We start from the raw sequence: 10,890 nt of genomic DNA, 5'->3' as shown, positions 1-10,890 counted from the left end.
GCTCTGTTCATGCGCTATTTCTCCATACAAGCTTTACTCAACTGGCTGGAGAGGGGATACTAAGCTACTTGGACTTTTATCATGTCTATTTTGCTGCCTGTGGGTCTCTGACGTTTCTTAGCACCATATGGGGCTGCTGCAGGAGTTTTTGTCCCCGCCGTTTCCAATGGGGTGCCTTTCCCCTGCTCCCCTCCCACGGCAGCTCCCATATGGCCATCCTCTCCACAGCAGGAGGGAGAGGATGTAACTCATGGCACCCCCTGTTTTTGTCCATCTGATGCAGCAATCATCTGCCAGGCACCTCCAAGAGTCAGCTCACTTTGGTTTCCAAATGGAAGCAGTGACTGTGCTAAAAGGCCACGATCTGCAGGTTTTCCTTGGTTTTCTTGTGTCATTTCTGCTTGCGTTTGAGACTAGCAGATCAGAGAGAGCAGAGAAAGGCTATCAAAGCAACAACAGCACATGATGGTGTAAGATGAGAGATTTTTATCTCTATTTCATTTTTGTTTGAAACTAAATAATTTTGAATGGGCTGTTAGTGTCAGAGAGGCAGCAGGGAGTCAATGGTGAAGGGGAATTTAAGGAGCACCTGTAGCAGCCAGGACTCTGTGTGTTGCTTATGCTGCTTTCCTGTATGGATGCGTGCCCATGTATCCCTCACTAGCAACTTAGAGGCTAATACCTACTGGCCAACTTCAACTAAACTTGCCGTGGAAACACAGATCACAAAATACTTGAAAACCAGGCAGATGAAAGGAATTGCACTGGCTTTGTAGTGTGAGCTAGGCTAAGAAAGAGTTGGTATTGCAGACCTTAGAGGATGATGGGGATTTTCTTTTGAAGTCCCCAGGAACTGGTACCTCTCCCAGCAGGCATGGCCAAAGCTTGCCCATGTTTGGGTTTCTTGGCCTGGGCAGGGCAGGAGTTGGGTGCCGTCAGCCCAGTCAGTCACCAGGGAGGCAGAAGGACCAGAGACTGATCATAAAACCGTGAAAGCTGTGAAAGCCTGTCAGGAGCGCCTGGGCTTTTACTTTTGGGTGGCCACCACGCTCGGCGGAGGGGAGGAAGGACACCCGAGGTGCCCTATGAGAACAAATACACCTGATCACTTCATCCACAGACTTCCAGCCTGCGGGTGGGGAGGGCTGCTCCGCCGGGCACACTTGGTGGCCAGCATTGCTTTTCTGGCTTCACATTGCATAGCACAAGCGTTTGATGGTAATGCCACATTACAACCTCAGAGAAACACTGACTTGTGATAACGGTCAACTGGTACAAAATGTTAGAAACATTTCTGTATATGTCAGTATAGAATGGAGCAAAAGCTGGTTGTATATTTTAAAATATTGTTTGGATTTCTGTTACATTTAATCTTAACATTGATTTTTCTTGAAGCGGTAGTTCCTTCTTTGGCTTGAAGTAATTGCAACAACGCTGGAATGATTTTCCCCTCTGTTTTGGGTACACATGCTTTCACATAGGTTTTTTTTTAATCTGGAAATTGTGGTGGTGTTATATTCTCAAAGACCAACAATATTATCTAACTACTGTTTCTGTTTGTCTTAATTGAAACTAGATTTTTTTTTGCCTGTTAAGGCTGGGGTTTTATAACCTCTTGTTTTCAGAAAAAAACCCTACCATTCCTTCCCATTGGTCAGGCAATATATATCATGATCTCATGATACAACTACCCATCACTAGGAAAGATACAGCTAATCACAAGAATAGCATCACCCTGAGAAAGTGCTTAAAAACTAAAGTTAACTAATGAAACCATGTCTTTAAAGCCACTCAGTGAACCTCCTGATAAAACATTGATTTTCTGAGTTTCATCAATGTTTTTTTCAGCATACTTCAAGAATACATCATAACTACCTGTAAGGTGTTCTTTCATTTGAAATCACTCTCAGAATAATTCCTGTGGAAAATTCCTGCTTGTACCTTGTTTGTGAGCAGCTCACAGAGAGGTGATAAAATATTTGGCATTTTATACATTTTGATGGGGTAGACAGGGCATGTGATATAGTTCTGATCCCCAAGTAGATCAGGCAAGCTCTCAGAATAAAGCTTCTCATGCAAATATAATTATCAGCTGATAACTCCCCTTCCCTAAGTATTCAGCCCTGGTAGACTGCAGAAATTACCTTATATTTCAGGCTTTAAAGATAAGCTTTAATAAAAACTTCTGTTTGTATTCTAACAAGCTTTAATACAACCTTTTATTTCTATTCTAAGATGTTTCTATACCCTTGAGTGGAGGACATGATACCAAGGGACTGTCATGTTTATTATCTGCAGGGGAGCCACACGCTGCACTAAGAAGGAAGGAGTGCGGGCTCGGGCACGCTGAACTTCCCCATCTGTCACCTTTCTGCTGGGGACTGAACTGCCATCGCGTGGACATTTTGCCAACTTGCACATTCCCATGAACACAGAGAGCAAGAGAGACTTGGGAGCAGAACAGAAGAGCAGAGAGCTGGGAACCATTAACCGGTGTGAAGGTACGAGGTGAATTTGAAAAACTGATGGGGCATAGGGTTAGTCCAAATTCCTGCTCTCTTTTGCTTGTCTTTTCATAGCCATTTAGTTTGAAAACATCTACTGCTCTCTCTGGAGAGGTCCAGCATCATATAGGCTGTAAGCGAGGACAGCAAGGAGAGGGCACAGCGTAGGCATCTCTTGTGCTGGGAAATGCCTTCAGGAGCACACACTTAGCCAGAGGGCTGGGTATCCTGGGGCAGTCTGAATTTACCAATAAAATACATTTCTAAATAAAGAGCTTTTAATTTTATTGTTAAATGTCTCCATCTGTTGTGTGCTACTGGTTAAGTGCAGATGGTGAGTAAATTAGTACCTCTCCTGGAGAATTTACAGTCTAAAACCTCACCCCCCTGCCTAAAGGTCCATATGGAACTAGTGGGTGTCTGGGGCTAGCATGAGCACGGCACTTCATCCATCTCCAGCAGAAATGCAAACTTCAGGACTGTTTTTACTAGGCATGGCCTCCTTTCCTAGGCAGAAGCACTGCCCAGGCGGAATCCGAGGACCGACTGCTATTTAGGGATTTCGGTCCTTCTGCCCAGCTCTGGCAGCTCTGCCACACGTGAGCAATACCACATGAAGCACTGCCTAGGTGCTCATCCGTGAAGACTTGAGGATTTAGCCGTGTCCGAGACATGGGGTCCCTAATGCACATGGTCATGCAGATGTTATGCAGGGATGCAGATTTTTGTAGACGGGCTGTGAAACATCTGAACATTTTGTTTAACTGAAGGCAAATAATGTTCATTGTGTCTGTACAGAGTGTGCCTTCACCTTCCTCCATTTGATCATCTCACGTAGTTGCTGTATTGTGGCAAATAACTATTTGCTTTTAATAGTGCAAAAGATGAAGTTCTCTGCTCCAAGGATTGGAAAATCCAGGACAGAAAATGTATATTCTCAAGCTTTCTTGTTGGATGATTGCAGCGCAGCTTACTATTGAATCTAACATAGCCTGAGGGTTCAGACAGATTCATATTTTGCATATCTTTGAACCCAGGATACGAACGCCACGATGCCAGCAGACAGTCATCTGGCTCAGAGCAACGCTGGGTGAGGAATATAACCAGATTTCAAAATACTTACTGAAGTACACTCCAAAACCCACCTTGTTCTTCTGATGGCCGAGTAAGACTATCTGATTTCCCTGGTTTTTTACTATTATTATGACAGCCAATATGAAAAGTAGCGAGGCAGATGAACTTATTTAGAGTAAAACCATACAGAATTTTTTACCAAGTATAGGAGAGATGTTTACCTTAACCTCCGTCCCCTTAAACAGTCAGTGATTGCTTCTCTGTTACTAGTCATTTGCAATGTATGGGGAGATATTTGCTGCTGTGTGCTTAGGGTTACATTCATTCATACACCAGCTCAAAGGAAAAAAATAAAATGCATACTTTAATGTAAACATTTGGTTATTTTTATTATATAAAACAAATTGCAATATTACAACTAATACTACAAAATACGGACTTAAATTGTGTTACTAGCACAATTCAATACATGACCCTATTTTAAATCCAGTTATTAATAAAATTAAAAGAAAAATGTTACTTGCAGAGAGGAAATGAGAAAGGCAAAAGCCCAGCTAGAACGCAATCTGGCCGCTGTCGTTAAAGACAACAAAAAAAGTTTTTACAAATATATTAATGACAAAAAGAGAGCCAGGGAGAATCTCCATCCTTTATTGGATGCGGGGGGGAACATTGTCACCGAGGATGAGGAAAAGGCTGAGGTACTCAATGCCTTCTTTGCCTCAGTCTTTAACAGGCAGACCAGTTATCCTCAGGGTACTTGGCCCCCTGAGCTGGAAGACAGGGATGGTGAGCAGGATAAACCCCCCATAATCCAAGAGGAAGCAGTCAATGACCTGCTACGCCACCTGGATGCTCACAAGTCTATGGGGCCGGATGGGATCCACCCGAGAGTGCTGAGGGAGCTGGCGGAGGTGCTCGCCAAGCCACTCTCCATCATTTATCAGCAGTCCTGGTTAACAGGGGAGGTCCCGGATGACTGGAGGCTTGCCAATGTGACGCCCATCTACAAGAAGGGCCGGAAGGAGGATCCGGGGAACTACAGGCCTGTCAGCCTGACCTCGGTGCCGGGGAAGATTATGGAGCGGTTCATCTTGAGGGCGCTCACAAGGCATGAGCGGGACAACCAGGGGATCAGGCCCAGCCAGCACGGATTCATGAGAGGCAGGTCCTGCTTGACCAACCTAATCTCCTTCTATGACCAGGTGACCCGCCTAGTGGACGAGGGAAAGGCTGTGGATGTGGTCTACCTGGACTTCAGCAAGGCCTTTGACACCGTCTCCCACAGCATTCTCCTAGAGAAGCTGGCGGCTCACGGCTTAGACAGGTGGACTCTGCGCTGGGTCAAAAACTGGCTGGACGGCCGGGCCCAGAGAGTTGTGGTGAATGGAGTTACATCCAGTTGGCGGCCGGTCACGAGCGGTGTTCCCCAGGGCTCAGTTTTGGGGCCGGTCTTGTTCAATATCTTTATCAATGATCTGGATGAGGAGATCAAGTGCACCCTCAGTAAGTTTGCAGACGACACCAAGCTGGGCGGGAGTGTTGATCTGCTCGAGGGTAGGAAGGCTCTGCAGAGGGACCTGGACAGGCTGGATCGATGGGCCCAGGCCAACTGTATGAGGTTCAACAAGGCCAAGTGCCGGGTCCTGCACCTCGGCCACAACAACCCCATGCAGCGCTACAGGCTTGGGGAAGAGTGGCTGGAAAGCTGCCTGTCGGAAAAGGACCTGGGGGTGTTGGTCGACAGCCGGCTGAACATGAGCCGGCAGTGTGCCCAGGTGGCCGAGAAGGCCAATGGCCTCCTGGCCTGTATCAGAAATAGTGTGGCCAGCAGGAGTAGGGAAGTGATCGTGCCCCTGTACTCGGCACTGGTGAGGCCGCACCTCGAATACTGTGTTCAGTTTTGGGCCCCTCACTACAAGAAGGACGTTGAGGTGCTGGAGCGTGTCCAGAGAAGGGCAACGAGGCTGGTGAAGGGTCTGGAGAACAAGTCTTATGAGGAGCAGCTGAGGGAACTGGGGTTGTTTAGCCTGGAGAAAAGGAGGCTGAGGGGAGACCTCATCGCTCTCTACAACTCCCTGAAAGGAGGTTGTAGCGAGGTGGGGGTCGGTCTCTTCTCCCAAGTAACAAGCGATAGGACGAGAGGAAATGGCCTCAAGTTGCGCCAGGGGAGGTTTAGATTGGATGTAAGGAAAAATTTCTTTACTGAAAGAGTGGTTAAACATTGGAACAGGCTGCCCAGGGAAGTGGTTGAGTCACCATCCCTGGAGGTATTTAAAAGATGTGTAGATGAGGCGCTTAGGGACATGGGTTAGTGGGCATGGTGGTGTTTGGTTGATGGTTGGACTTGATGATCTTAGAGGTCTTTTCCAACCTTAATGATTCTATGATTCTATGATTCTATGATTCTATTCAAAAGTACGTAACTTTCGTCAGCATATGTATACATATATTATGGATATAAAATGCATAGCAGTAGGCCAGTTCTGGTGGGTTTTGTATCAGTGTAAATAATCATTAAATCCAGCCAAGCCAAAGCTAGCAAGGGCAGTTATAATGTTTTTGGAAACAGAAAATGACCCATTATTTTAACCTAATTATCAAGGAACAGGAAATTGAAAAGTGGCATCGAGTTAGTAACAAAACCTTGACCTTCTGTCTGATGCTGGGAAAATCAGGTCCCCAAGCACAGAGTCCCAAGTCACAAAACCTGCTGGGGAAGACCAGAGCATCTTCACCACCGACCCAGCAGCGGCTGCTGGGGAGCGAGGGCTGCGGCTGGGCCAGGCTGGGGGAGGACACCTCCAGCCGACGGGACTCTGTGAGATGAGACTGCACGTCAGCATGCTGTGGCATGTCACAAGCTATGGCATGCAGGAAGAGGCAGTTGAAAAACTGAAGCAAGATCTTTCTTCCGTGGTAAAGCTTGAAGGATAATTTCCTTTCCCACTGCTCTTCCAAAATAAAACCTCGGGTGATGCAAGATCTTCTCAACCTGCCTTATGCAGAACTGCAGACGCCCTGGAAGACCTTCGCAGTTCAGGACTTTCCCCATCATCCTGTGCATAGCCTGAGCCTCTGGGGTCACAGCTCCCAAAACAGCCCCCGCTGCTTCCTCCAGAAGCTCCTTTTCTCTCTAAGGTGTCTGTAAGTGTCATACTGGAAAGGTGGGCACAACACAAATGGTCTAAAATCTTGGTTTAAAGAATTCCTACATGCATAGGAATGAAATACCTTGCGGTCTGCAACTCATCTGGCATCTCCCTAAAACCACAATACACCGTACACAGGAAAAGGGAAGGGGGAAACAAAAAAGTGAGCAGTCCAAATACTAGTGATATCACTGTGTTCAAAAGCAGGTGCAAAAAAATAAAATAAAGCCATCATTTTGTCTCCCTATACTTTTGATCAGCTCCAAAGAGGTTTTTGTTTCTGTAGCATTCAGAAAACAAATTGTCAAAAGGCCTACGTGGTTTTGCAATGGGAAGCTCAGTCCTTTAGAAAAAACAGCCACCTTGGGTTTAGATTTCACAAAGGCTCCGTCTACGCTAGTAAATTAAACAGAGTCATTCCTTGGTTATAAGGCCAACTGGTAGTGACTCCTGACCTAGCCCAGGGTGATCTGGGAGGGTGCAGGTTAACCTGGGCCACAGGTGTGCTGGGGACCGCACAGCTCATTGCCTTCCAGTGCCAGGAAATGTTTCCTGGTGCCCCTTCATTTACCAGGAAAAAAAAATCCTTCATTTGGGGCTACTGACAACCAAATGTACTCCAGTCTTTTCTGGCTTTGGGGCATCACATTCTGACTTGATCAGGATAAAGTCTTTTGCTGTGTGCAAAGAAGGTGCTGGACCTTGGCACCTTTCAAGGCCATCAGAGCCACATTGCTCAAGCCTGACATGCACTGTTGTACTGTTGTCTCCTGTCCACGCCTGGCAGATGTGGACAGGAAAACTCTCAGAAAAAGTAACTGCTCATAATATATGAGCTGACCTAAAACCAGACCTTTTGCCACAGATTAAGGTACACTGGATGCAGGAGTCAACCATACCTTTGCAAAACAAAATCTACAGTGGGCTTAGATGTTGCTTACCCAACACTGCCAAATACAGACCTCTGCAGTGATTTTCACCCTGAGTCGGCTGTCACCCCATTCATATATACTGAGGTCCATAAGGACTGGAAGAAGAAAGCTGATCCTTCTCAGTCAGTAAAATTTTCCAGCATGGAGTGGGCAAGTAATTGGCAAGATGGTTAATAATAATGAAAACAGTCCAAGGGTTTAGTCATTGCCAACAGGTAATGCCCCTGAGGAACAAGCTACTTGATGTCAGTGCTTACAGCTGGCTGAACACTAGAGACGGGTTTTTTCCCTCAAAAATAGCATCCCTATTTACCACGTTATTGTTAAGGAATGATTGCCATTTCCATCGTAGCTGCTTTTCTGACTACATTAAAACATTGCTCAAGGCAGCTCTATAGCTGCACCTGTGCCCCAGAGTAAAGTCTAGACATGAAAAACCCTGGGAAAGTCATGTACAAGGCAGCAAGGTATTGACACGTCAGATGGGTTTGAGGTCTTATTTAACAGAGGAAAAACTATGATTTCTTAAAATTTAAATTTGGGATGCAGTTATTAGTTATCAAACAATGCTTACACCTCTTTTCATACAGAAAAGTGTGTGCTTATGTCTGAAAGTATCTAAGGGGGCCAATGCAACTCACATGCCAAGCTGACCTTTTAAAGAGGTCTATTGGCACCTTTCAGAGAGGAAAAGCAGGCTTGGATATTGGTATGTTGTGACTGGTTTTCTCCTCTGCACTTCTGAGTTTCTATGTTGATCATAACCAAACAGTGCCGGGCTGAGCTCACGCACAGCGGGACGGATTCGTACTGGGGACCCCTCATACAACCATATCGACGCTAACAGGTTAAAGAAGAGGCAGGCTCTGCTTGGTGCATTCCTGGAAGTGTTTTGCTGGGTTTGGGCTGTGGGCCAGCAGTGCACGAGCTGCTCCCTTGGCCATGCTGAGGCCCAACACAAAGGTGCTGACTGGTCGGAGGTGGGGGAGAGGCTGGTAGGGGAGATGAAGGCAGAAGAAACACCGTGGCACCATGTGAAGCTGGGCCCCCAGGCTCATCTCTGCACCTGGTGCCAGTGTCGCCCACAGTGCCACGGCTGAGCTTTCTGAACTTGAATCATGGCTTCAGTGTTACTTAATTACAGGCCGCTGTGCTTAGTAATGTGATGTATGATGTGCCTCGTGCTATTCATACCCTGCAACCTGACACAGAGAAGCTGGGCAGAGCCCAAGCTCCCCCCACGTGGGGGATGTCCTCATGGCATGCTCCTTCCAGGGCTCAACACCCAGAAGGGTTTTGCCAGCATTTGAGTGAGCATCCCCACTGCAACACCCTACTTACTTCACTCTCTCCATTGCTTTGGCAGCAAGCTCTAAAGTTTTTTTCCCAGATACTTGTGGGAGAATTTGTCTATCATCGGATGCCTTGGAAAGAACATGGTAAGTTCAAATGATTTTGGCCTGAAGATAATGTCTATACCACAGGCTGCAGCGCAGCGTGGCGGTGCTCGGGCTGGCTGCTGGGCACCAGAAGCAATGTAAGTGAAAAAAACCCCTGAGGTCTGCGCAGAGCTACTCTGCCTTGGAGGTAGAGAAAAAGAGGTGGCAAGGCTGGGTCTACACTGTTCCCTTAGAGATATGCTGGATCCTCTATGTGATACAGCTGTGCTAACATAAGGAAAGGAAAAACGTGTAAGGAAAAATGCAGATGTTCCACTCTCAGTCACAGAGGTGAATCGGGAGAGAAGGTAATAAACCATATTGCTACTAGACCAAAGTCTGGGACTGCCACACAGCACATGCAGAACAGCAGCTGCACTGTGGTAACCAGCATTTTTCTGGGTTATTTTAAGACCTTTATCCTGAGTCAGCATCCAGGTGGTATACTGGTATGTTCAAATGTAGTAGCAGGGTTTATCAGATTATCTAAAGCTCAATTTGTGTGACACCCTGGTATATAAATGCATTTTTAAATTAAGAAAAATGCTATCAATAAGAACCCTATTAAACAGCAGATGATATATCAGGTATTTAAAAGTACATGTACTTCTGTGCTTTGAATAGTACAGGCTTATTATTTAAATACCAGGGAACTAGACTGACAAATACCAGGATTTAGAGTAGTTATGTTTTAAACTTGGAAGGGACCACGATGGTCAGAAATATCTTCCCAGCATCATAACAATGTACTGAGCTGGCAGGCACAGACACGCGTACCGAGCTGGCACACACCTACTTGAATGCTTTCCCCACTCAGTGTAGGCTGGGAGAAAGGATAAGAGGGAAAAGAAACCTTATTTGCAAGTCTTGTCTCTTCCTCTGCAGGAAATATTTCCCGTGTGAAGGCTGTGGCACCCACGTAAAGCCAGCAGCAAACACTGGGGGTGTACAGCTCTGCCGTCAGCCGGGCCACGGCAAAGCTCGCTCTTACTGACGGCTGCTCTTCGTGGGCTGGTTTCCATATGCCTTTAGCTGTCACCAGAGACTGTGTGCCACTAAATGACTGCCAGCCGGGGGTTGGCGGCAGTCACCACCAGCAATATGCAAGATGTAGGTGGCCTCTGCTTATGCTCAGGAGGCTCAAATGGGCTACAGTAGCCATAGGGTAAGTAATAGTTAAATCAGACAAAGAATACTTAAGTACCTGGAAAATGATGGTTAAATTCCTGTCTAATTGGTCTATGGCAGACATCCTCGAATCATCTCCATTTAGAGTAACTTTTGTTGTGCAGGTCTTTTTTCTACCCAGAAGTTTTTAAGCATAACTATGACCAAGATTCTCCTTAAAATCTCGCAGCTAGAGCTAGCTGAAATTTGGCTAAGGAGCCAAAAGAAGTGGAAGAGGAATTTGGAAGAAGAAAGATTATATCTCCACTTTCCACTTTCTTCCAGCCCTCTAGTCCCATCAGCTCAAGAGGTGCCAACTCTTTTAACAGAAGAATTTACAAAGGGCGCTCTTGTTCCTGAACATTTTGATGTGCCTGAAGTGAATTTCTGCACTTTAAACAGATGCATTTGCACCTTCACTGCAATGGGAAAAGCCTAATGACATTCTGGTGCCTGATGGCATTTGTAGGTTTTCCAACGACATAAGAGCAATATTTTGCAAAAGGCACTTCATACATCTGTTCTCCCCTTTATACTTCATAAGAAGTAGGGAGACAGAGCTATTTTTCTGACCGTCTGCTTTTGTACAGTGAAGGTATTCTTTAATATAAAAAGTATATAA

Source organism: Aptenodytes patagonicus, chromosome 7 (genome assembly GCF_965638725.1).
Source record: "Aptenodytes patagonicus chromosome 7, bAptPat1.pri.cur, whole genome shotgun sequence".
NCBI lineage: Eukaryota > Metazoa > Chordata > Aves > Sphenisciformes > Spheniscidae > Aptenodytes > Aptenodytes patagonicus.
Note: the sequence above shows the minus strand (reverse complement) of the source record.